General features: G+C 42.7%; 2 long non-coding RNA genes across 2 annotated transcripts in view; one reads left to right on the top strand and one right to left on the bottom strand.

Moving 5' to 3' along the window:
- LOC117357946 overlaps positions 1–16689 on the bottom strand; it is an 89332-nt gene extending 72643 nt beyond the window's left edge. Inside the window, exons 1-2 of the long non-coding RNA XR_004538907.1 lie at positions 16563–16689; positions 12119–12218 (exon numbers count right to left, since the gene is read on the bottom strand). This is a non-coding gene — a long non-coding RNA (uncharacterized LOC117357946). The remainder of the gene's footprint in view (positions 1–12118; positions 12219–16562) is intronic.
- LOC117357947 overlaps positions 1–25062 on the top strand; it is an 85874-nt gene that overhangs the window by 25449 nt on the left and 35363 nt on the right. The gene's annotated exons all lie outside the window — the stretch shown is intronic.

Below are 25062 nucleotides of genomic sequence, written 5' to 3'. Positions count from 1 at the left end.
GTCTGCGTACGCAGATAGTTTGATTTCCAAATTTCGCAGCTTGAACCCTGAGATTGTATTGTTATTGCGAATAGATATCAGCAGGGGTTCCAGAGCTAGGTTGAATAGTAGGGGTGACAACGGGCATCCCTGTCTAGTGCCCCTGGATGGTCTAAAGGGAGATGACAAGGAGCCGTTGATGAGAGTCCTGGTCGTCGGCGAGGAGTAAAGAATACAAATTTTGTTGATAAAGTTCATGGAGAAGCCGAACCATTGCAATACCTCAAACATGAAGGACCACTCCACACGATCAAAGGCCTTCTCTGCATTTAGGCCCACCGCAATTAGCTCTTGATTGCTCGTTTGAGCCTGATCTATAATGTGGGAGAAGGTTCGTGCATTATCAGTGGAGTATCTTCCTGTTATGAATCCACATTGATCTGGATCAATCAACTTGGATATCACAGACTGCAGCCTGCTTGAAAGAAGCTTAGCATTATTTTCTCATCTGCATTAATCAATAAGAGTGGTCTATAGTTGGAGATATACCTGGGATCTTTGTCCGGTTTAGGTAGGACAATGATGTGAGCTTCGGTAAAGGTACCCGATGCTTGACCGGTAGAGATGAGATGATTGAGGAGCTGCATATATGGAGGAATGAGGACATCTTGGAATTCCTGGTAAAAGTCAGCAGTTAAACCATCTGGTCCTGGAGCTTTCCTGAGGGGCATAGAGTTAATGATCTTGGACAGCTCACTGGGTGAAAGAGGAAGATCTAGCACCTGATTGTCTTCCTCACTCAGGCTGGGGTGTGGAAGATTCTCCAAAAATGTGGATGATTGCTGATGATGTAACTGGTCTAAAGTGTACAAGGATTGGTAGAAGTCTTTAAAGGCTAGAGAAATTTCCACAGTATCGGTTATTGATTTACCATTTTCCATTATGATATTAGTGATGGTTGTTTTGTCTGCACGTTTTTTTAAGTAGGTAGCGAGGAGGTGGCCAAACTTATTGTTTTCCGAGAAATAAGTTGAGGATTGTTGAAATATTGCCTGAGAGGCTTGTTTGCTGAGTGACGAGTTGTATAGAAATCTGGTTTTATTAAGCTGGATTAAGACAGCAACATTTGTAGGATCATTTTGATGTTTCTTCTCTAGCTCTTTAATCTCATCCTCAAATTGACGTTGCAGTTCTCTTTGCTTTTTGTGAAGGTGAGCTGTATAGGTAATTATCTTACCTCTGATAAAAGCTTTGAAGGCGTCCCAGCAGTTTGTATAAGATGTTTGTTCCGGCTTATTTACCATGAAGTAGTCCTTTATTGCAACGCTGACTGTATCTTTAAAAGCAGAATCCTGTAGCAGGCAGGAGTTGAAACACCATTGTTTCTGTTGAGATGGTAGTCTCGAGAAAGTGAGTTTTATTGCAATAGAGGCATGATCAGAAACTACAATTGGTGCGATGGATGATTCAGTAACTGATGTGCTTAGAGTGTTGCTAAGAAGAAAGAAATCTATCCGTGAGTAAGATAGATGGGGACTAGAAAAAAAAGTAAATTCTTCTTCCGAGCTATGCATACTTCTCCAGATATCTGTGAGATGGAGAGTGTGTAAAAGGTCTTGTAGGGCAAACCAAGATCTGGAATTTTTATAAGCATGTTGGGATTTTCTGTCCAACTTAGGGTCCAGTACTATATTAAAGTCACCCCCCATTATGATTTGTGAGTTGGCTTCTGATAGTATTGTGGCAATGAGTGATCGAAAAAAACCTGGGTCATCAGTGTTGGGACCATAAATGTTGAAAATAGAGATTTTCTGACCGGCATAGCTCAAAGTGACTCTGACCCATCTTCTGTTAAGATCCGAAGAGGAGGAGAGTATTTTCAGACCAGGTTTCTTTCTGATCAGCGTTAGTACCTATCCTTTTTTGTCCTGTGCAGAGGAGAAATATGCTGGCATAGACCAGGGCATGTTGATTTTGCTGGAGGCAGACTTATCAAGATGAGTTTCCTGAATCATAAGGACGTCCAGAGTAGCTTGATCTAAGTATGTTAGTATCTTTTTCATTTTTATCTGATTGTTGAGACCCTTCACATTAAGTGATATAATGTTAAGAGACATTGTGATGTACATGTACACATAATGCAATCCTAATCATCCATAATATGAATGTTAAAGATAAACCCACACTTGAACTTAACAGGTAATATCTAAAATGCATGTGAAGTAGCAGTTTCACAATAATGATATAGGAAAACCCATGTATATCTCTAAAAGAACATAGCGGCATGTGCCACAAGAAAACCTGTGAGTGCAGCAGAGAGGCTAAAACAGCAGAAAGAGAGAAAACAGAGCCCCAATAACTTCCAACATCAAAGGTGGACAACTGTCCAACTTAATACAACCATTGCAGGATACAACATATTTGAATACTACATTGACCAGTGAGTAAAGGAGAACAAACATGCAGAGTCCAGTGAGCCATAAGAGAGTTAAGGCATGGCAGGTAAAAGGCGTACCCAGTTCAGTGTCTGAACTCAAACCTGGTGTATTGGAGTAGGCGAGTGCTGTTCAATGAATGCAGCTAAATCTTCTGGAGAAGTGAAATCTTTGGTCTGATTATTCAGCGTGACACGCATGCGAGCGGGATACATCATGCCAAATTTCGCGAAGAGTTGTTTAAGTTGCGGCCGGTAGGAAAGTAGATGCTTACGACGAAGCACTGTTGTCTTGTTTAAATCAGGGACAAACATGATAGTTGCTCCTTCGTGCTTCACTGGCGCCCTTATTTTTGCGCGTTGCATGATGTCAATAACGTGTTGGTACCACAACGATTTGAATACTATAGGTCTTGGATAGCGGTCATTAGCAGAGCGATGAGAGGGGATGCGATGTGCCCGCTCAATTTCGAAGTCACGGTGAAATGTGATGTCAAGCAATTTAGGTATTAATTCTTCCAGGTGCTTAGCCAAATCTCGATCATGTGTCCCTTCCGGGAATCCTAGGAGACGTAGATTGCATCTCCGTGAGCGATTACAACTGTCTTCCAGATCGCTCTCTAGTTTAGTGATTCTAGCTGTTTGTTTTCTCAGTTCAGACACGGAGACAGAGGTCGCGGCCATCTTGTCTTCTAGTGTGGAGACACGTGTCTGGAGCAGCGAGAAATCGGCAGAAAGGCTGGTTAATTTATCATTAATTTCATCTGTGTTAACCTTCGTGTCTGTCACTAATTCTTTTAACGCCCGCAATTCTACCAGGATTTCTTTCTGATTAGAATCGCCCTCCGCGCTAGGCAACGGGGCTTTGGAAGGTGACACCGGCTCAGGTTTATGCCGTTTACCTACTTTTTTATCTGCCATATCGTCCGATGTGACTATTGCTCAAGAGAACTCAGTTACTGGTGTGCGCTGAGTTCAGCAGCCTGCTCGTTCGTAAAAGTTATGGAATTTGCGATCGATTCACCTGCAGTGGTTGGGATTCTTAAATCTGGGGCAGGAGCTCCGTATTCAGGCTGCCATTTTTCGCGGGCTCAGCAGCGCCCCCACTTGTTGGTATCTTAACAACTTAAGGACCACAGGCATAGGGTATTTGTCCCCGCTGCATCCGTGGGAGGACATGCAATGAGCCCTTTCAATCTCAAAATCCTTGGCGAAATTGATATCCAGGACTTTAGGTATGAAATTTGTAAGGTAAGTTATTAAATCATTATCATTGTTCCCTTCAGGTAAGCCAAGTATTCAAAGGTTGCAGCAGCGAGACCTGTTGTTAGCATCTTCCATTTCTTTCTCTAATTCGCTGATGCATTTAACCTGCTTCCTGAGATTAGCCACGTTGTTAGTTGTGACCTCCATCTTGGTTTCAAGATCAGAGACGTGCGTTTTAAAAGAAATAACCTCTGAAGTTAAAGTTTCGATGTCTTCTTTGAGTTCAGATTTTGAATCCAGTAGTAGTTCCTTTAGTGATTTTAGCTCATCCATTAGGGCCTTAGAGCTGGGGTTATTATCATCCGAAGTCGGGATCAGAGTCTTCGAGGGAGAGGCAGGCTCCGGTTTATGTCATTTTCCGACTTTTGTTGGCCGACATCCTGAATATCCGAAGTCAGCAAGCTATGTAGTTGGTGTTCCCACAGCAGATCTTGCCTGTTTATTTCAAAAATATCGGCAGATTCAGGTTGTTAGTTGCTTAATTCTTGTCGTTCTGCACAAGCACGAGTCTCAAGCTGCCATACGAAATGGGCTCCACAGCGCCCCCCTTTATTAGAGGTTTTGAATCATTTGGATTTCTAGTCCAAAATAGTTCAGTTTTGGAACATTAAAAAATGTTTGCTAGTGAAGTCCTTTCATTCTAAAAACAAGCCGTGTCTTGTCTGAGCAAGGCCTTCTTCCATTTTGACATTTAAAAAATGGATCTAGACCTGTTAGAATTTCAGGCAACCATGTATTGAACCATGCGATCACATAGGGGATAGTTATCAAGCAGTGGTAGTAAACTAACTTGCATGAATTACTCCTTATCGCATGTTGAAAAGTTGCAAAGAATGCAAATGCATTCAAAACACCAAATTACTATTTAACTTCTATAATGCAATATGTGGTGGACACTGCAAGCCATGCCAGCTGGAGTATTTTTACCATCCCAGAAGCACTGAGCAACAAAGGGGCCATTCATAGTACCCGTGAGGTACCCCCTCTGCCCCCTCCAAGCACAAAACTCTTCCTGTGACTGGAAGTCTTTATATGGAAACATTAGTCCTATGGTAGTACTTTAAGACAACTGCTAGGACTTGTTGGTGTCATTCTGAACTCAACACTGGCAAGGACAGGAACAACTAGATATCACTGGGGACCAGGGATTTAAGGTAGGTCCAAAAGAGTAATCTAGATCATTAGTTCCCAACCCTGTACTTGAGGACCACCAGCCAGTCAGGTTTTCAGGATAGCCTTAATGAATATGCATTGGGAAGATTTACATGCCTAAACCTTCCATTATATGCTAATCTCCCTCTTGCATATTCATTAGCTTTATCCCAAAAACCTGACTGGATGGTGGTCCTCCAGGAAAGGGTGGGGAACCACTGATCGAGACGATTAGGGGCCTAGCAGGAGTGTTTTCCATAATTGTGTGGGGTTTTCAAGTTAGAGGGTGAATCATGGGGAGCTTTGTGATTCACAATGGGATGATTCAGGTTGGGGGACAAATTTGGGATTGGGGTATCTGGAGGGGGTTTGTGCTTTAAAAAGGGGCAGGGGGCACCTAGGTGGTACTATGAGTAACCTCAGAATATAAAAAAAGATTGAACGTGCATGGGGGAAGGAGGCAGGGGAAGTCAACACTACTTTGGCCCATGCAAAGTGCTGCTGACTGCCAGCTTTGGGGACTTTCTGGATGCCAGAGGAAAACCTTTTCAGCTGGTGGGGCTTAGGAGATCAAAATTGATCTCTGCCAGATCAGTTATTTAAAACTTGAGTCAGAGCTCTTGGTGGGGGATGGTGGCACTGAGATCAGGGTGGGGACAGTAAGTGGGGTGGGAGAAAGGGCAAACTTTTGTGCCCCCCAAATTGAAGGTCTGGCTTCACTACTGCTGTAAGTTACTCACATATGTTTGTCATTTAGACACACACAATTTACACCAGCTCTTTAGCCAGACACTGTTGTAAGAATAAAGCAAAATTCTTTCTTAAAACATAAGAACATAAGAATTGCCCCTGCTGGGTCAGACCAGTGGTCCATCGTGCCCAGCAGTCTGCTCCCGCAGTGGCCCTTAGGTCAAAGACCAGTGTCCTGTTTGAGTCTAGCCTTACCTGTGTATGTTCTGGTTCAGCAGGAACTTGTCTAACTTTGTCTTGAATCCCTGGAGGGTGTTTTCCCCTATAACAGCCTCCGGAAGAGCGTTCCAGTTTTCTACCACTGTCTGGGTGAAGAAGAACTACCTTACATTTGTGCGGAATCTATCCCCTTTTAACTTTAGAGAGTGCCCTCTCGTTCTCTCTACCTTGGAGAGGGTGAACAACCTGTCTTTATCTACTAAGTCTATTCCCTTCATTATATTGAACATTTTAATCATGTCACCTCTCAGTCTCCTCTTTTCAAGGGAGAAGAGGCGCAGTTTCTCTAATCTCTCACTGTATGACAACTCCTCCAGTTCCTTAACCATTTTAGTTGCTCTTCTCTGGACCCTTTTGAGTAGTACTATGTCGGATGTCCTTCTTCATGTACAGTGACCTGTGCTGGACAGGTGGGGGCATATCATGGCCCGGTACAGCAGCATGATAACCTTCTCCGATCTGTTTGTGATCCCCTTCTTAATCATTCCTAGCATTCTGTTCGCCCTTTTTGCCGCCAACACGCATTGCGTGGAGGGCTTCATCGACTTGTCTACCAATACTCCAAAGTCTCTTTCCTGGGGGGTCTCTATGAGTGCCGCACCAGACATCCTCTATTCATGTATAAGATTTTTGTTACCGACATGCATCACCTTACACTTATCCACATTAAACCTCATTTGACATGTTGCGGCCAATTTCTCGAGTGTGCTTATGTCACGTTGCAGGTCTTCGCAATCCTTCTGTGTCTTCACTATTCTGAATAATCAGGCTTGACATACCACTCGAACATAGAAACATAGAAGATGACGGCAGAAAAGGGTTACAGCCCATCAAGTCTGCCCACTCTGCTTACCCACCCCCTGTCTATGCCCTAATGACCCAATTTCCTTATCTTGACCCTCGTAGGGATCCCACATGGGTATCCCATTTATTCTTAAAGTCTGGCACGCTGTCTGCCTTGATCACCTGCACTGGAAGCTTGTTCCAATGATCAACCACTCTCTCTGTGAAGAAATACTTTCTGGTGTCGCCATGAAATTTTCCGCCCCTGAGTTTGAGCGGGTGCCCTCTTGTGGCCGAGGGTCCCTTGAGAAAGAAAATATCATCTTCCACTTCGACACATCCCATGAGGTACTTAAATGTTTCGATCATGTCTCCCCTCTCCCTACGTTCCTCAAGAGTGTAGAGCTGCAATTTGTTCAGTATCTCTTCGTACGAGAGACCCTTGAGCCCCGAGATCATCCTGGTGGCTGTCCGTTGAACCGATTCAATTCTGCGCACATCTTTACTGTAATGTGGCCTCCAGAATTGCACACAGTACTCCAGATGAGGTCTCACCATGGACCTGTACAACGGCATTATGACTTCAGGCTTTCGGCTGACGAAACTTCTATTGATACAACCCAATATCTGCCTTGCCTTAGATGAAGCCTTCTCCACTTGATTGGCAGTTTTCATGTCTGCACTGATGATTACTCCTAAATCTCTTTCTGCTGAAGTCCTAGTTAAAGTTTCTCCGTTCAAGAAGTACGTCCTGCATGGATTTCCGCTTCCGAGGTGCATGACCTTACATTTCTTAGCATTGAAGCCTAGCTGCCAGGTTGAGGACCAACTTTCCAATGTAAGCAGGTCCTGCGCCATATAATTCTGTAAAATGCATTCACTTACTATATTACATAGTTTGGCGTCATCGGCGAATAGTGTTATTTTACCTTGAAGCCCTTGAGTCAGATCCCCTATGAATATGTTGAAAAGGAGTGGACCCAGGACCGAGCCCTGCGGCACTCCACTGGTCACCTCCGATGTTTTAGAGAGGGTACCATTAACCATCACCCTCTGAAGTCTGCCACTCAGCCAATCATTGACCCATGCAGTTAGTGTCTCTCCTAACCCCATCGATTCCATCTTGCTTAGCAGCCTGCGGTGTGGGACACTGTCAAAAGCTTTACTGAAGTCCAGGTACACGACGTCCAAAGACTCTCCCAAGTCCAACTTTCTTGTTACCCAGTCAAAGAAGCTGTATCATCTGCAAATTTAATCACCTCGCTCGTTGATACTTAGTATATATAGATTTTGCGCCATGGCAACTGTGTCCTTAAAAAGGGACCATGCTTGCTCTAGTTTTTTTACAGTGCTTATTCTCTTCTTAATCTTCTTCTCCACCATGAATCTCATCCCTACGTAATTTCCTTTTTGGAAGTTCAGTGCCGTGGCCGTCGTTCTTGATCGATGTTTTGCCCTTGTGTCCAGGTTGAAGTGGATCATATTGTGATTGCTGCTTCCCAGCATCCCTTCTACTTCTACACTTTATGCAGGTCCTCGTAGTCCATTTAGAATTAAGTCCAGAATTGCATTTCCTCTCGCATTTTCCTTGACAAGTTGTTCCAGGAAGCAATCGCCTACAGCATCCAGGAACTTGGTCTCCCTACTGCAGCTGGAGGTGCCTATGTTCCTGTCTATCCCTGGATAATTGAAGTCGCCCATAATAACTGTGTTGCCTTCCTTGCAGTTGTGTTTAATCTCGTCCGTCATTTATCCATCAGTTTTTTCAGACTGCCCTGGGGGTCGGTAGTAGATGCCGATCTTCGTTTCCATTCCATTTATTCCCGGAATTTTGGCCCATAGAGACTCTACCTTATTTTTCGTTCCTGCCATGTTCTCTCCAGTAGACTTGATTCCCTCTGTATCTGGTGGCCTAACAGTGAAGCGGGGCAGAAGCGATCTTCCTATGCTGTTGCCCCGTGCAGAGTTGTCAACAAAAATGGCTGCCGTGAGTTTGCGTGATCTCACGAGACTACAGCAGGAACTCACAGCAGCCATTTTTGTTGATGTCTCTTCTCAAGGCTGGAGCATAGGAAGATCGCTCCTGCCTTGCTTCACTGCTAGGCCACCAGATACAGTGTGGAGAGGTCCGGGAGGCGGAGATGGGTCAGGGTTTAGAAATTCATGAATAACTGGTCACAATTTCTAAACCCACAAATTATGGATGGAGAAGTGTATTACCACCTTCATTGGGGAAAGTATAACTTTGTGCTTCAGCATTTGTGCACTATCAGGGCTGAATCTAGGAGTCAATTTTTGTAAAGACATATACTATAGGTATCTATGCTGTCTTTATAAAAGAGCAAAAATAAAAAGGTCCATAAATAATTTTTTTGTAGGGTGAAAAAACCCAAACAAACCCACTTCCTAATAAACTCAACAAACTCAATGACCTTATGGGCTCAGAATATCTTGGAAGTCATACCAGATCATATGTACTGAATGTTTTTCTAATTTAGGGGGTAGGTTTACAAGCGACATCTTCTGGTAAAATGGTGTTTTACTCACAGAATGGTCATCTATAACACATCGCAGTTTGTGTGCAGAGAGCCTACTTTTGCCAGCTTTAAAGCCAAATACGCCTAGGCATTCCCCTGGGGTATAGCTTTAGCAGAGTTAGGATATATGCTCTCCCCGATTGTGAACCCCCCTTCCTCCTACCCTACCCCACTTCCCTCCATAGACCCCTCAACATAAGAATAGTTTGTTTCATTTGGGCAGGAAAAGGTAGATTGTGATATATTAACATATCAATTTACATATATAAATCTCAAACAAATTAATTATGGTTATCTAAAAAAAATAGACCAAGTAGGAACCCAATTCATTGGATAGTGAAGGGTTGCTGTTTTTTTTTTCCAGTGAAATGAGCTAGCACAAGAGACGTTTGTCTCATCATTAGCAAGGGAAATGCATACTGTCACTCTCCCCTTCCCCACATTACTGCAGACAGCTGCTCTTTCTTTCTCCCTCTTCAAAGCCCTGCTCTTTCTTCATTCCTCCCTCCTCTAGATGTAGAAATGCATGTATTTGGGAGGCCAATGGCTGACAACAATATCAAGCAGTTTCTTATCTTCTATAATTACATTTTCATTCCATAACAGTTACAGGAATGAACATCACTCGTAAGTCAGGGTACGCTGCTCAAAGATTGTTTCAGATTCTTAGATGTACTGTTAATGCTCATTTCAATCCTTTCAATGCGTCAAGAACACCCTCCTTCAGAAGTTTGTAGGGTGTAACATTGATGATAAGCAACACATACTGCTCTGAAAAGCCTGAGCACAGTAACTCAAATTTAGTCAAAGTTAAGTTAAGTCACCAAAACACAGCATGATTCAAACGTCTCATATTTCTAAAAATTTACTTAAAGTGAGAAATTAATTGCAGTATAAAATAAATATCACACCTACCAGTATGTACTAGTAAAAGATAAAATTAGTTTTGGACAAAATTTCTCTTATTTACATTCCTAACAGTTACTGTGTTTTGGCTTTTCATTTTGGTATGTTGCTTCTCGATGTTACACCTTACAAATTTCTAAAGAAAGCTGTTTTTGACACAATGAAAGGGCCGAGACGAGCATTAACAGAACACGAGTTTACCATGATCACTAACTGGAAAACATTTCCCCAGAACATTAATATACCTCCTACAGGGAAAACAGAACAAGATGGACTGTCACAAATTCCTAGGTGGAAAATACGAGAGTGGTTTGAAAAGTTTGGTAAAAAAAAAAAAAAAAGCAAGTTAAACAATGTAGTCTCCATTGAGGACTATACACTTAGGGCTCCTTTTACTAAGGTGCTAAGGTGTGTTAGGGCATTAACGCGTGAAATAGCGCACGCTAAATTGCCACGCACGCTAGACCTTAACGCCAGCATTGAACTGGCATAGAAGCGTAGCGCGGGTTTAACGCACGCTAAAATCCTGTGTGCGCTAAAAACGCTAGCACACCTTAGTCAAAGAAGCCCTTAGCCAAGCGAGGTTGCAGGGTATTTGTAAGCTATTTTTCCGACAATTTGAAAAAAACTGGAAACTCACTGGACTAAGGGCTCCTTTTACAAAGGTGCAGCAAATGTTAATGCATGCATGTTAGTCTATGGACGCATTAGTGGTTAGCGTGCGGGTATATTTAGCGTGCGCTAAAATGCATAGCACACCTTAGTAAAACAAGGGGTAAGTGTGTATTCAGCAATTAAAATTAACCTACACAAATAAATAAATGTCAAATAGTAAAATTCAGGGAATACTTTGTAAAAATGTCTTACTCCCCCCCTTTAAGAAGCCGCATTAGGCCTTTTTATCGCCGGCCATGGTGGTATTAGTCCCAACATTCAAAGGCATTCTATGAGTGTCGGAGCTAATAACGTTATGACCGGCAATAAAAAAGCCTAAAGTGGTTTTGTAAAGGAGGGGAGGTTAATTATTAATCAAAATAAGTCTATATAAATAAATGGATTTTAAGCAACTGATTCCACAATTTTGCTGCAGCTACTGGAAATGCTGACTGGCCTGTAGTTATATGGAGCGGCATTTTTGATAGGTCGTCTGAGGTTGGACATTTTGGGCAAGACGTCCACAAAACCAGTAGAAAAAAATGTCTATTTTCAAAATTGCCAGGTGTCTTTCTTTTATTTTTGAAAATGACTTATGCATAAGTTTTGGTCCTTAGGATGTCTATCTTTTTTGGCCATTTTCAAAAATAAAAACGGCCACCTGAAAAACGCACAAAAGCAAGTTTTGTAGATGCACCCATCTACCTTGTCTGATCCATCAGCTGAGCCAGTTTCAGGTTTCCTGCTGGATCAGCTGATGGGGTTTTTCTCTCTGCCAGGATCAGTTGAATTGACAAGGAGATTCCTCTCTTCCTCCCTCCTCCACGGACACTGATCCTCCAGCACCCTCTACAGAGAGCTCCCACACTACAACCCTTCCCCCAACATCCCTTGACACCCCGACAGCAGTAGCAACAGCCCCCCACACCACCTGACAACCCAACAGCACTGGCAACACCTCCCCCCACATCATCCATCACTCCTGACAGCACTGGCAACACCTCCCCCACATCATCTGTCATTCCTGACAGCAATGGTAACACCCCCCCCCCCCACATCACCTGTCATTGCCGCACCTTGCGCTGCAAAATCAGCAGGAGGGAAGCCCACTCCCTCCTACCTATAGGGCCATGTGCTGCAAATGACGGGCCTGCCTCCTCCTAATGCATCTTGGGATGCAGTGGAAGGGGCCAAAGCCCATGTTTGGCTCATTGGCATTGGTCACATTTTTGTTTTGTTTGCAGTCGCAGGGTGGCAGCAGGAAAGGGAACAACAAGTGAGGGTAGGAAGGGAAGCTCATGGTTCATCCTGGTCACTGCAGACTTAGCAAGGAAGGTGTAACATCGAGAAGCAGCATACCAAAGTGAAAAGTAAGTAGTTGAGGCCAGAGAGGCTAATACAAGGCAGATCATTTGAGGGTGCATGCCCCCTGGCCTACCTTGAAAGGTCCTGGGTCTAGTGGGGTTCATCAGGCAGGGGTGATGCCTACTTTCTCCTGCTCATCTCGTCTCCTCTGTGAACCGAAGCACCAGCCTATCCTGCCAAGTTAAATCATTTTGAATATCGAGTAGAATATTTCTAATTCATAAAATTCCATATTAAAACTAGCCATAAAAATATCTTTAGAATTTTTATGTCTTGAGAGTGTATATCATTCCTGTAGTACATCTAATCTAATCTAATCTAATCCTTAGGTTTGTATACCGTATCATCTCCACGTTCGACGCGGTTTACAGTAGGAGAAATAGGAAGGAATTACATTTTCACAAAAAGCAAAAAACTATTTCATTTAAGTGTATACCTGTACCTAGACCACTAAGAAGGGATGCTTAACATGACACTGATTATGAGGCAAGGCTATCAGCTCAAAAAAATTGTTGGAGGTGGGGGCTGGGCAGTAGCAACCCTAACTATCTCTCAGATTGGCAGATATTTCTTGGGTTGCATTGTTCATGAGTAATGCCAGTGGGGATGCCCAAGATAACCTTGAACGAAATTGGTATTAAACAAGAGGGAATTCACACAAAGCTTATCATTTCATATATTTTGCCAGTGAGTGGAAATATATCTTTGCATTCTTTACTGCAGAATCTTGAAATATATCTAATCTAGTCTAATCTTCTATTTGTGTGTCGCACATACCTATTCAGGCTCTAGGCAACATTCAGAGAGGGGTTGAAAAGGGATCAGGAGGGGGGACTAAGAGGGGCCTTGAAAGGGGGGAGGGTAAGAGGGGGGGCAAGAAATCATAGTTGTCTAGGAGCTCATCTAGCGAAAGAGGTGGAAATATTTGTTTCTGAAAAGTCAAGTAGGTTCAGCTGTCAAAGAGGAAGGTTTTCATTTTTTTCCAGAACGTTGTATGTATAGTTTCTTGTTATTCCATGTTTTTACTCCTATGAATGGAAGCATGGAGTTGAACAAACGCCTGTAATGGAGATTTTTCGTGGAAGGTAGATTCAAATATATATAAAGCATCTTGTGTTAGTGGAATTTAAAGTACAGTAAAACCTTGGTTTATGAGTATAATGCATTCTGAAAACATGCTTGTAATCCAAAGCACTCGTATATCAAAGCAAATTTCCCCATAAGAAATCATGGAAACTCAGACAATTCGTTCCACAACCCAAAAACCTTAATACAAAATACAGTATGTACTCGTATTGCAAGACCTCGCTAATTTAGAACAGTCACTACACTTCCGCAGCATCAGAGAGAAAATAACCATCAGCTAGTTGTGATGATGTGACGCGTGTATACTGTATGTACTTGTATTGCAAGACCTTGCTTGTATATCAAGTTAAAATTTAGTAAAATGTTTTGCAAAACACTTGCATACCAAGTTGCTTGCAATCCAAGATTTTACTGTACAGTATATTGTTTTAGACTGCCAAGACATCAGTCTAACTCGAAGGTACAAGATCTGACAGCAGTTTTCTATAGGTTCTTAAAATTGCTACTCATAATCCTATTATATAAATGGAGCAATGTATATTCCTGAATTAGATGTTGAAAACGGCCCTAAAGATTTTGATGAAATGGGGGTGAATCTACATTTCTCAAGTGTGAGAAAGCAATTTAGCTAGGTCAAGAGTTAGGCAAAACTCATTTAGGGGGTCAAATGGGAGATTTTTGTGATGTAGCTACTATTCCTGCCTCCCCCAGAAGCACATTCCTAAGAAAGCTTAAGCAGCCAATAGGCTGAAGGGAAAATCAGGACTGAAAATTGCTGTCAGTTTCTCTGAGGACTACCGTTCCTGCCTCCATCTGCAGCCCATTGGTTAGCCATTTGTAAAGAAACTTAGCCAAACAATAGGCTGCAGGGAAAAGCAGAACTAACAGAAGAGCTGTAGTGTAGGTAAGGGGCTGTTCGAGTACGAGAGGCTGAGAGATAACACATTCAGGGAAAAGCAGGACTCAAGGTTGCTAAGGCACTGTGTATATAGCTGCTGTTCCTGCCTCCCCCCATGGCCCATTGGTCAGAAATTCCTAAGCAAGCTTAACTCATGGGCTGCAAGGAAAAGTAGGACTGAAGGTTGCTAAGGCAGTGACTCTGTGGCTACTGTTCCCACTTAAGACTAAAGACATTTGTAAAGAAGTTTAGCCAGCCAATAGGCTGCAGGGGAAAGCAGGACTAACAGCAGACAACACAGAAAAGCTGCAGTGCAGGTAAAGTGGATACATTACATTAGTGATTTCTATTCCGCCAATACCTTGCGGTTCAAAGCGAATTACAAAAGAAGTTATCTGGCCATTTCCAGAGGAATTGAAGAGAAGAGCGAGTTGTTTCAGAGAATTAGGATGAGTCTTGCGGTGTCAGTTTGTCTTCAAGGATTTCTTGAATAGCATGGTTTTTATTTCTTTTCTAAACGATTTGTAGTCTGGGGCCGTTATCAGTAAATTGGAGAGTTGGTAGTCTAGTTTTGCTGCTTCTGTGGCTAGAAGGCCATCGTACAGTTTTTTTTCGTTTGATGTCTCTGATTGGGGGGATGCGTAAAGGGTTTGTGGGTTCTCCTGTGTTTGGATTAGGCGGTTGTTTGTAGCCCATTGTTCAGACATTCGTAAAGAAGCTTAGCCAGACAATAGACTGCGGGGAAAAGCAGGACCAACAGCACACAACACAGAAGAGCTGCAGTGTAAGTAAGGTGGCTACTGTTCCTTCCTGACTTCAGTCCATTTGTCAGACATTTGTAAAGTAGTTTAGCCAGAGAATAGGCTGCAGGGAAAAGCAGGACCAACTGCAGATTACACAAGAGCTGCAGTGTAGATAAGCAGTTGAGAGGGTAAGAAAGGCTGAGGGAAAACATAGTGGAATGTAAAAGGGAGAACTGAGCTGAAGTGAAAGCAAGACTGTGTGTCTGTAGCTACTGCTCCCACCTGCCCCTGCCGGCCATTGGTCAATTATAAACAAACCACTGTCAGTTACCCCAACCACATATAAAACTACAACACTGTAGTTGAACAGCTATACAAGATAACCTAAACAACAATCCCACTTTCCTGAGCGAAGCTGTTTTCCAGGTGCTGCAAATTACACTTGACAGTTCAAATAGCAGAATTCTTTGTTTCTACACCATACAGGCCAGTGATATTCTAGAGATGTTCCTTAGGTGTAGGGGAAGAAGGAGAAGGAAGAAGTACTTTCAGAGTTCCTTATTAAACAATTTTATGTTAACAAAGGGTATCTTATTGCAGCACCATGCACAAGCAGAAAATAAAGTAGCAGGAAAGACAGCTAGCTCAGTCAAATTTTATTGGAAATACATTTATTAAAATGTGGTCTTTAGTGGTAGATGTGTCCAGGCTTTTTATTAACAAATATTCATTGGCCTAACATGTTTTGGCATGCTGGGGAGGGAGGGGGGGATATATGTTTTACAATGAGATGGATAAACATACTATATGTATATACCTTATATATATCTATATGTATACATTGTGGCCGGGCCAGTCTCTGAGTACATGGGAAAGCCCGGCTTGGACCACAAGTAAGAATTTTGTTGCGCCCTTTATGTGGTCAGGTGAAGGAAAACCCGGATACTGGATTTCGGTAAAACTTTCCCAGGTTTATTAGTATCACAATAGAAAACATTCTCACTCAGTGCCTATGGCTCCCATATCCTGTTCATGTCATTTTCAGAGTCCCACGGGCTTTAACTTTGGAATGGGTTGATTCTTTATTTACAAAAACAAAAATCCCCAAAATACTTTCACCCCGTAACTCAGTGACTTTACTGCCTCCTATCCCCTGTTGGGGCTCGTTGGCTTCTCTGAGCCTCAGCTCCTGGAATCACAGCTGAGCACGGCCAATGTCAGCTCTCTCCTAGTTACACCTCCTCTCAGCAAGAGCAAAATCAAAATTAACTTTCTTTTTTTTTCCTTTTCTCCCTTTATCACACTGTCCTCCCTGGAGAACATTCACAGCCCTGCCTACCAGGCTGTGTGGGGCAAGCATCCCTTAGTTTAAGGTCTACAGGACCTCCCAATTATGCCCCTTTATCTTCCTTATCTCTTGCTCTCAGGGAGTCTTACCAACGTGTTATTTACACAAGCAGTTCCCTTAATTCGGCAGAGCTGCCTTAGCAAGGCTCCCAGCCATTCTCTAGCTCAGGTTTAAACAAACAGCTGGCTTCCTTTATAGGATAGGACACAATCCTCATACACTGTACTCTCCTAGGTCCATGTCCTCATCACACACACTTTCCCCGGGGTCACTACACATTTCCCACTCAGACTCTGGGTAACCCGGGTTTTCCACTGTCACATTCATTTCAGGCTTTACCTCCCATCCCCCTCTCTGCATGTCTGCCAGCTCTCCTGCAGCATTTCCCTTAGGGTAAACTTCCAGCCCTTCCTTCTGAGGTTTAATAGGCAAGTCACTATACCTCCTGTGGGTTACACTGCCTCTCCTTGTGGGCTGGCCTCCTGCAAAATGTCCCTGCTGGGGCTTAGGCAATGTGTGGGTTGTTTGGCTTTCCCAATCAAAGCCAGCTGAACCTCTCTCATGCTGCCTCTGCTTGTTTCTCATTTGAGGCTTCCCAGCCTTCAAACTATGGGGTCTGACTCCACCCCTCTCCAAATTGGTCTAAGGTTTCTCCCTGACTTGAGGAAAGGAGTGCTAGGGGAAATTATCTGCTTTCAGTGCCCTCCCTGCCTGAATTCGGGACTGGGACACAAGCTGCCTCTTTTCCTTTCTTTCTCCCTGTGCTGGCTTAAGGCTGTCAACAGGGGGTTCCTGCTTTAATCTTGTGCCTGCAGGTCTGTGGGCTTCACCATGGGCTGGTCCAGCCGTCCTCTGGACTGTGAGAGGAGCTTCCCTGTCACAACATATATATATATACACATATATACCTTATATACATATATATACCTTAAAATCAGCTTCCCAAGCTCGGAGCAGCATGCCAATTCAAAAATGCAAGGCAATGTGAAGCAGCATCCAGACACGGCAGTATCACAAGGGATGGGTAGATGTAGAAGTCTAGATCTAAGTTCTAGAATGCTAGCACTTATGTATATCAGAGGCGACAGTAATTGGCAATTACATATAAGTTCTAGGAGCTATTTTATAACAGTAAAGTGAATCAGAGGGAACAGGTCCTAACTGGGAACAGAGAAGTACCCCAATACAGTAAAAGCAGCTTTATAGACAAAACCTCTTGTATAAAAACCCGATGTGACTACGTTTCGGCAAATGCATGCACCAGGGGAATGACAAATCTGCAACAATTATACATACAAAATGAATATGTTTCAACATAATTGTATAAAATAAATCAATGTTGCTAAATGAATAAATAAATGTAAATATCATACTGGTGTAATAACATGAATATAAAATGTTTTCTTTCAAATTTTATGTTCACTGTGTTACCTGCCTCTTCTTTTTTTTCTCTGCTATTCTATAACATATATGTCAAAGTTACTTAGCACATAATTACAGGACAGCATACACATGGAAAGGTCATGAACATGTTGCCAAGTGATATGCACAACTTATAATAATACTGTCAATTATGTACATTGCATGGTGCACTCAAGCACATCAATTTACACCAGCCACAGATCTGTCCTAAGTGGGCATGCCCATAGATGCCAACACAGCTTTATGCTAGTGTTTTACGATGACTTAAGCATACCCTGAAGCTCTTATATAAAATCAGCACCTACATCTTAGTGTCAGATTACAGAATTATCCTCTAACTGGGTACCTCTTCAGATAAAGTTAGGCTAGCAAAACAACTAACTTTATCCAGTTAGTTATCCAGGTGCCAGGCTTAATATCGGTAGTACCTGGATAAATAAGAACATAAAAATATAACAACATAAGAGCTGCCATACTGGGACAGATCGAAGGTCCATCAAGCCCAGTATCCTGTTTCCAACAGTGGCCAACCAGGTCACAAATACCTGGCAAGATTCCAAACAGTAAAACAAATCTATGCTGGTTAAAATAAGCAGTGGATTTCCCACATCCATCTTAATAATGGCTTATGGACTTCTGTTTTAGGAAGTTATACAAACCTTTTTTAAACCCTGCTAAGCTAACTGCTTTCACCACATTCTCTGGTAATGAATTCCAAAGTTTAATTAAAGCTTTAATGAAGTAATTTTTCCTCTCATTTGTTTTAAATCTACTACTTAATAGCTTCATTACATGCTCCCTATTCCTAGTATTTTTGGAAAGAGTAAACTAGCAACTCATATCTACCTAGTCCACTCCACTCAGTATTTTATAGACCTCTATCACAGTGTTCTTCAACCTTTTTACACTTGTGGACCGGCAGAAATAAAAGGATCATTTTGTGAACCGGCAAACTATTAAGACTGAAATTTTAAAAACCCATTTCTGCCCCATCTCCGCAAGCTCGGTCCCCGCAAACCATCTGATCCCATCCGCACAAGCCTCAGTTATGATTTTATATTGAACGTATTTTATTAAAGTATAAAAAGAAATAATATTCTGTACAATTGTCATTTTATAAATACAAATATACAGAGCAAGGACCAACAAAACCCCTGTCTCCCTTCCCCTCCCCTTCACATATATCCCCTCTACTATCAAGAAAACTGAACAAGCCAAGTTATTACAGAATGCTACACAGAAATATCATGCTAACAGAATACTGCAGTCACACATGACAGGAATAGTGTTAGGGGAGTGCCCCCTGGTCAGAGAGAGCCCTAAGCCAGCTGGAAGCTAAAGAAGCACTGCCTGGGCTTTGCAGTCCCCAGTTATGTCTCTAGCAGAATATATATTTCAAATCTGATATATTCTGACAAAATAGAAATAAAATTATTTTTTTCTACCTTTTGTTGTCTCTGGTTTCTGCTTTCATCTTCTTTTCACTCTTTTCCTTCCAGTGTCTTCCCTGTCTCTTCAATCCAACATCTGCCTTTCCATCCACTGTCTGCCCTCTCCCCCTTCCATATGTATCTGACTTCTTTCTATGCCCCTATCCCCTTTCCATCCAGTGCCTCCTCTCTCCTTTTTACATGATTCATTCCAGCTTCACTGCTTTCTTCATTTTTATCTCTTCTACACCAGATCTAGCATCTTTATCCCTCTTTCAGTTCTCTGCTGACCCCCTTTCCAGCATCAATCTCTCTCCACTTTCTCATTCCTCTGTCTCTCCCCTTTCCCTCATCTGATCTCTCCATTCCACCCTGACCCCCTTCCCCTCCTGTAATCTCCCTGCCAGCTGTTTCCTTCCTTTTTTCCTTCTCCCTTCCCTCCTCCCCCTATCCAACATTAACTCTTTTCCCATCCCTTTCCCTCCTCCCCTTCCAGCAGCTCTCAGTACTTGCCTGCAGCAGTGATTTACCTAGGCAGCCTTGGGTCCATTGCCACCTCTGAGGAAAGAGGAAGTTGCCGAAGTGAATCACTGTCCTGGCAAGTACAAGGGCTGCTGGGAGGAGAGACAGCCACTGTCGAAGGCTCCCCATGATCTTGCTCCCACGTGCATTGCACATTAGTGGCCCCCCCAAAGCTGGCACAAACAGCGTTGCACCTCAGGCCTGGCCGCTCAAGATGAGCCGGAGGCCCCTACCCGCCGCCCTGCCATCGAGTCTCCATGAGTGAGTGGCCCGCATACAGGAAACCTCAGGGCCAGCGCCGCACCACTCGCTCACCCGTGGACGCTGTCAACAACCCGATGGCAGCCACCTGCACCTTCCCTGCGGTCCTCTTCAGTGACTCGGCAGAGGCGGCGATCAAGACAGGCTGCTGACATCGGGACCTTCCCTCTCTGAGTCCCGCCTATTTTGTTTCAACTTCCTGTTTCTGCATAGGTGAGACTCACAGAGGGAATGCCCCGACGTCGGCAGTCTGTCTTGATCGCCCGAGGCTGGGTGGAACAGCAGCCTTCCGCCAACACCATCGGGGTAGGAAATTTAACCGCATCGATCTCGCCGGCCCTGTGCGGACCAGCAGGAATTTTTTGCAGACCGGCACCAGTCCGCAGATCAGTATTTGAAGAACATTGCTCCATCATATCTCCCCTGAACCGTCTCTTCTTCAGGCTGAAAAACTCTAGCCACTTTAGTCTTTCCTCATAGGGAAGTTGTCCCATCCCTTTGATAATTTTCATCATCCTTCTCTGTACCTTTTCTAATTCTGCTAAATCTTTTTTGAGATGCGGTAACCAGAATTACACACAGTATTTGAGGTGTGGCCACACCATGGAGCGATATAAAGGCATTATAATATTTTCTTCATTGTTTTCCATTCCCTTCCTGATAATTCCTAACATTCTATTTGCTTTCTTAACCACCGCCACACACTCAGCTGAGGGTTTCATTGTATCCTCAACAATGACACCTAGATCCTTTCCCAAGCAGTGACTCCTAATGTGGAACCCTGCTGGTGGTTACATTATATCCAGTCATTCAGTATGTGGGTACAGTCCAGTATTAAATATCCAGGTATAAGAAGCCCATGACAGCCAGGATTTTTTTTTTTAATGCTGACCACTGCATGTTGAATAATGCCCCTTCCATTATTAATGTCTCATCCTTGCCACAATTGTTTAATCAACCATCTATTGCAGCTGTGTGTTTTTTGTTTTTTGTTTTTTTCCTATTCAAAGCAATTTAACTGGCAGGAAGAGGCTCCTAACTGGTGAAATCACCTGGCATTCTTATCCACTGATATTCAGCAACCCTGGCTATTTTGTGGATGAACCAGGGGCAAAGTCGACACTAATGCACTTTAGCGCCCATATTTACCTTCTAGGTTAACTAGACAAAAGGGACAGCAAAAAATGTAAGCCTATCTGTATCCGCTCTTGCATAGGTGGTTAAATGCAGAGTATCACACATAACCACATAAGAGAAAGCCGGCTGCAGAAACCTGGATAGTCAAATGATCCAGCACTGAATATCTTGGCATAACACTGGTGGTAGCCAGAAATCACTCACCAGTTGAATATTTACTAAGTTTCCAAGTTTTATTTTGGTATGATATACTGCATTTCAATGAAAATGTCAATGTTGTGTACAATGATTATAGCATAGGGGAGAGAGAGGAAGGTAAGAAAAGAAGAAGATAAAAAGAAAAGAGACCTTGAAAGCAGGATTCTGCAATGGTTTATGAATAGTGGATGGAGGAGTAACATTAGAAGTCATAAGCATCTTGGAACAGGAAAGTTAGATTTAAATTTCTCCCTTGCAATAAACTAATTACAAGAAACACATCTTGCATAGCAATTAGGGCAATTGTACAACAGAAAGTACATGAAAAATAAAACATCAGCTACAGTTACAGCATGTTAAACTCCTTAATAAGCCCACAAGAAATACAAGGAAAAAATTAATGGGAATAAATGAAAGGAAAAAAACCACACGATGCATGCTTTTTTCTAGACCAACTAAATTAACATAAAATTATATACCATATTAGTATGGTAAGAGACCTCTAATAAATTAAAAAGAAATCCTAAAGTTGACTATGTAGAAAACTTTTCCTTAAGGAAAATTTTTAGCTGCTTTGGGTCAAAATGATATATCAATTCTTCTCAAACACTTAGGGCTCCTTTTACAAAGCTGCGCTAGCGGTTTTAGCGTGCGCTAAATTGCCATGTGTGCTAGATGCTAACCCCAGCATTGAGCTGACATTAGTTCTAGCCACGTAGCACGGGTTTAGCGTGCACTACAATTCTGCGTGCGCTAAAAATGCTATCGCAGCTTAGTAAAAGGAGCCCTTAGTTGGATTAAAAAAAAAAAAAAAATCACCACCATAGCTACATGGGTTTTATTAGTCTCCCCCAGGTCATTGCCCTAAATAGATGTATTTTTGCTTAGGTGAAGAGTAAGTTCAATGTGCCTCCTTTCCAGCTGCATAACTCTCAGTAATTGCCATACAAGTACATATATGTATCATTTATTTTATTGTACTCCAGCGGAAAATCATGGGAGCCAGGTTGTTCCACAATTGTTTATTCCAGTGTAAAAGGTGAGACATTCTAGACAGATGGGTAATGTCCCCATGGCCACGTGCCATCTGCAGAAGGAATCCACTCTGGATTTTTTTCTCTGTGCCTCTGCTGTATTCATTGTGCTCTCTAGTTCCACCTACAGTTTTTTTTCCCTTTCTGCACACATGCCTGCAGGAGTGTTTGCTCTCCACAATGTATTTGATTCAATATCTTTTTTTTGTCCCTTTTTAGCGGTTTCTGCTGCTTGGAGCGATTATTTATCTCTGCCTACATTATGCTATCACATACTTCAGTTTGCAGCTGACAGACTAATCCCTGGTAGTATGTGTTAGCCAGCCTGCATTTACTTCATAGGAGCTTGAAGCTGTCCCCTTCTCTCTCCTTCTGCCAAATGAGAGTTCAAGCGTAGGCTGTTTGACATCCGTTGGAAATTTGGTGGTGTCTTACAGGTTGCTGGCTGCATCTTTTCACATCCACCTGTCCCAGAGTGCATCCATTGGTCCACAGGGATGGAGAAGGTATAGTTAGGCTTCAAGCCTGACTGGCAGCCCGAAGGTCAGCATTGCAGAGGCATTCCTAGTATGAGGTAGTGATATTTTGATTCCAGCTACTGAAAGAGAGCTGAGGTAGGTTGCAGCACTTTTCCAGCACATTCACAGTGAGAAAGGGCTGTAACAGCCTGTGAGGTGAAGCAGGGGAGGCTTGAAATTTGAAGTTTTGATGCTCGACTGAGGGAGTGGCCTAAGGAAGATGGTCGCGGGTGTCTGGAGCTAGACGCCACGGACGCCCCAGGACTGCTGTTTCCTCTATGGTGAAACGAAAGTCTAAGCTTCGGGTTTTCCCCGATGAATCCTTACCAGCAGCAACGGGCCCGATGGACGCCTTCCTTCAGCGAGGGACGCCAACGCAGCCGGAGGCTTTCTCAGCTGGGAGAGACACGCTGGCTGAAGCGTTGCAGCTCTCCCTCAAGGCAACATCACTGACCCCGGAAGGGCGGAGTCCTCCGAGTCGCCCGGGGGCGTTTGACCTACCGACGGAAGAGCTAAGTCCTCCGAGTTGTTCGGGGGCGTTTGGCCAGTCGGCGGTGGAGGAAATGCCCCAGGGTGTTTGCTCTCCAGACATGCTGAGATCGGGAGTCGGCTCAGTAGGAGGAGGGGTGAAGCCAAAATTATTATCATCTGTGCATTCGGAGGAGATGGGACAGAAACTGCCTCAGGATTTCCTGACACTGACTTCATCGCCTGCTGAAGTTCCAGGTACTTTTTCTTCAGAGGTTCTGGGTGCTGAACTGATACCAATGCAGAGGCCCAAGGTTTTCAATATGGAGACAATCTGGGAAGCAATATCCAGTTTGCAAATCTCTTTGGGAACTCAAATGCAGCAACTTGCCACACGTTATACCTCTGTTGTGTCCGAAAATTTGGAAATGAAGAATAGGATATCTAGCGTTGAAAATAAAGTGGATGGACATGAAACTAGAATAAAAACAGTGGAGTCCCAGGCTTCGGTCTGGGTAAAAGACAGTGGAAACCTTAATTTTAAGGTGGAAATGTTGGAAAATATGACTAGAAGAAGTAATCTTCGGATTATCAACTTTCCAAAATTACCACTTATTTCAGCGCTGGATACATTTAAAAAGTACTTGAAAGAAGTTTTGAAAGTTCCCGAAACCTCCTATCCGCCTCTCACTAAAATATATTATTTACCAACTAGAGTATCTGTTCAAAAACCAAACCAGCAGAATTTGTCTGCTGATAGTTTGGATTTGACAAATTTCCTGAAGAGGTCAGGTGAAGAGATACCGGCAACTGCCACGCTGCTTGTACAATTTGCTATAGATGCTGACAGGGAATGGATGCTTAAATTGTTTTTTAAGTTTAAAGATGTACCATTTATGACTAAAATAGTGAGAATGTATCCAGACGTGTCACGAATGACCCAAAAGAGAAGAAAACAATTTCTTATTTTGAGACCAAGGGTTCTGCAGTTAGGTGCGACGTTTGTGCTCAGATTCCCCTGTAAATGTGTAATGACCTATCAAGGGAATAGATATATTTTCTTTGAACTTCAGCAGTTGACAAAATTTATTTCTGCTAAAGAGCAAACTTAAATTCTTGAGAAAATTTCTGTCTCAACCTGCTCAAGTATAAAGTTTTTTTTTGGTTATGTTCTCTCCCGCTACCATCTTCATTTTTCTTGGTAATTATTTGATAAAGATTTCAGCAAAGTTAAAGCTTTCTCCCCCAAGGATTGAGGTCTAATGATACAAACCAGTAAAATTTATTTTGGGTTTAATGTTTTTACCGTATGAGAAAGAAAATTTTGCTTTGTTCTTGTATTTTACTTGTAAATGTTCGTTATTACCTATTGTCTTATTTTACTTTTTTGAACTGGTGTATTATTTTCTTGTTTTGACCTAATATTATGTCAATACCATAAAATGAAAATAAAAATTAAAAAAAAAAAAAAAAAGAAATTTGAAGTTTTGAGGGTTTCTGGATGTCTCACTATGTTCCCCCTCCTGAAAAATCATAAAATTGCCATTTTTGAAGTTTATTTATTGTGAAAAAATATTGCATTTTTGGTGCAATTTTCTTAATGGAAACCATCTTGGATTTTTAGCAATCTTTTTTTCAAAAGCTCCCTGTATCTTCAAAACTGCACTTTTTGCCTCGAGACTTATTGGGATGGAGTCCTTGGGTTCTCCTGGTGAATTCTTGCCAGGATTGTGCAAATTTAGTACCTCCAGAGTGATCTTGTCCCACGTGGCACATCCAGGAGAGGTGACAGTGTCCAGCTTAGAACACAAGAATTGCCATACAGGGACAGACCAAAGGTCCATCAAGCCCAGTATCATGTTTCCAACAGTGGCCAACCTGGGTCCCAAGTACCTAGCTAGATCCCAAGTAGCAAAATAGATTCTATGTTGCTTATCCTATGAATAAACAGT

Source organism: Geotrypetes seraphini, chromosome 3 (genome assembly GCF_902459505.1).
Source record: "Geotrypetes seraphini chromosome 3, aGeoSer1.1, whole genome shotgun sequence".
Classification (NCBI taxonomy): Eukaryota; Metazoa; Chordata; class Amphibia; order Gymnophiona; family Dermophiidae; genus Geotrypetes; species Geotrypetes seraphini.
This window is presented reverse-complemented; position numbering and strand designations above follow the sequence as displayed.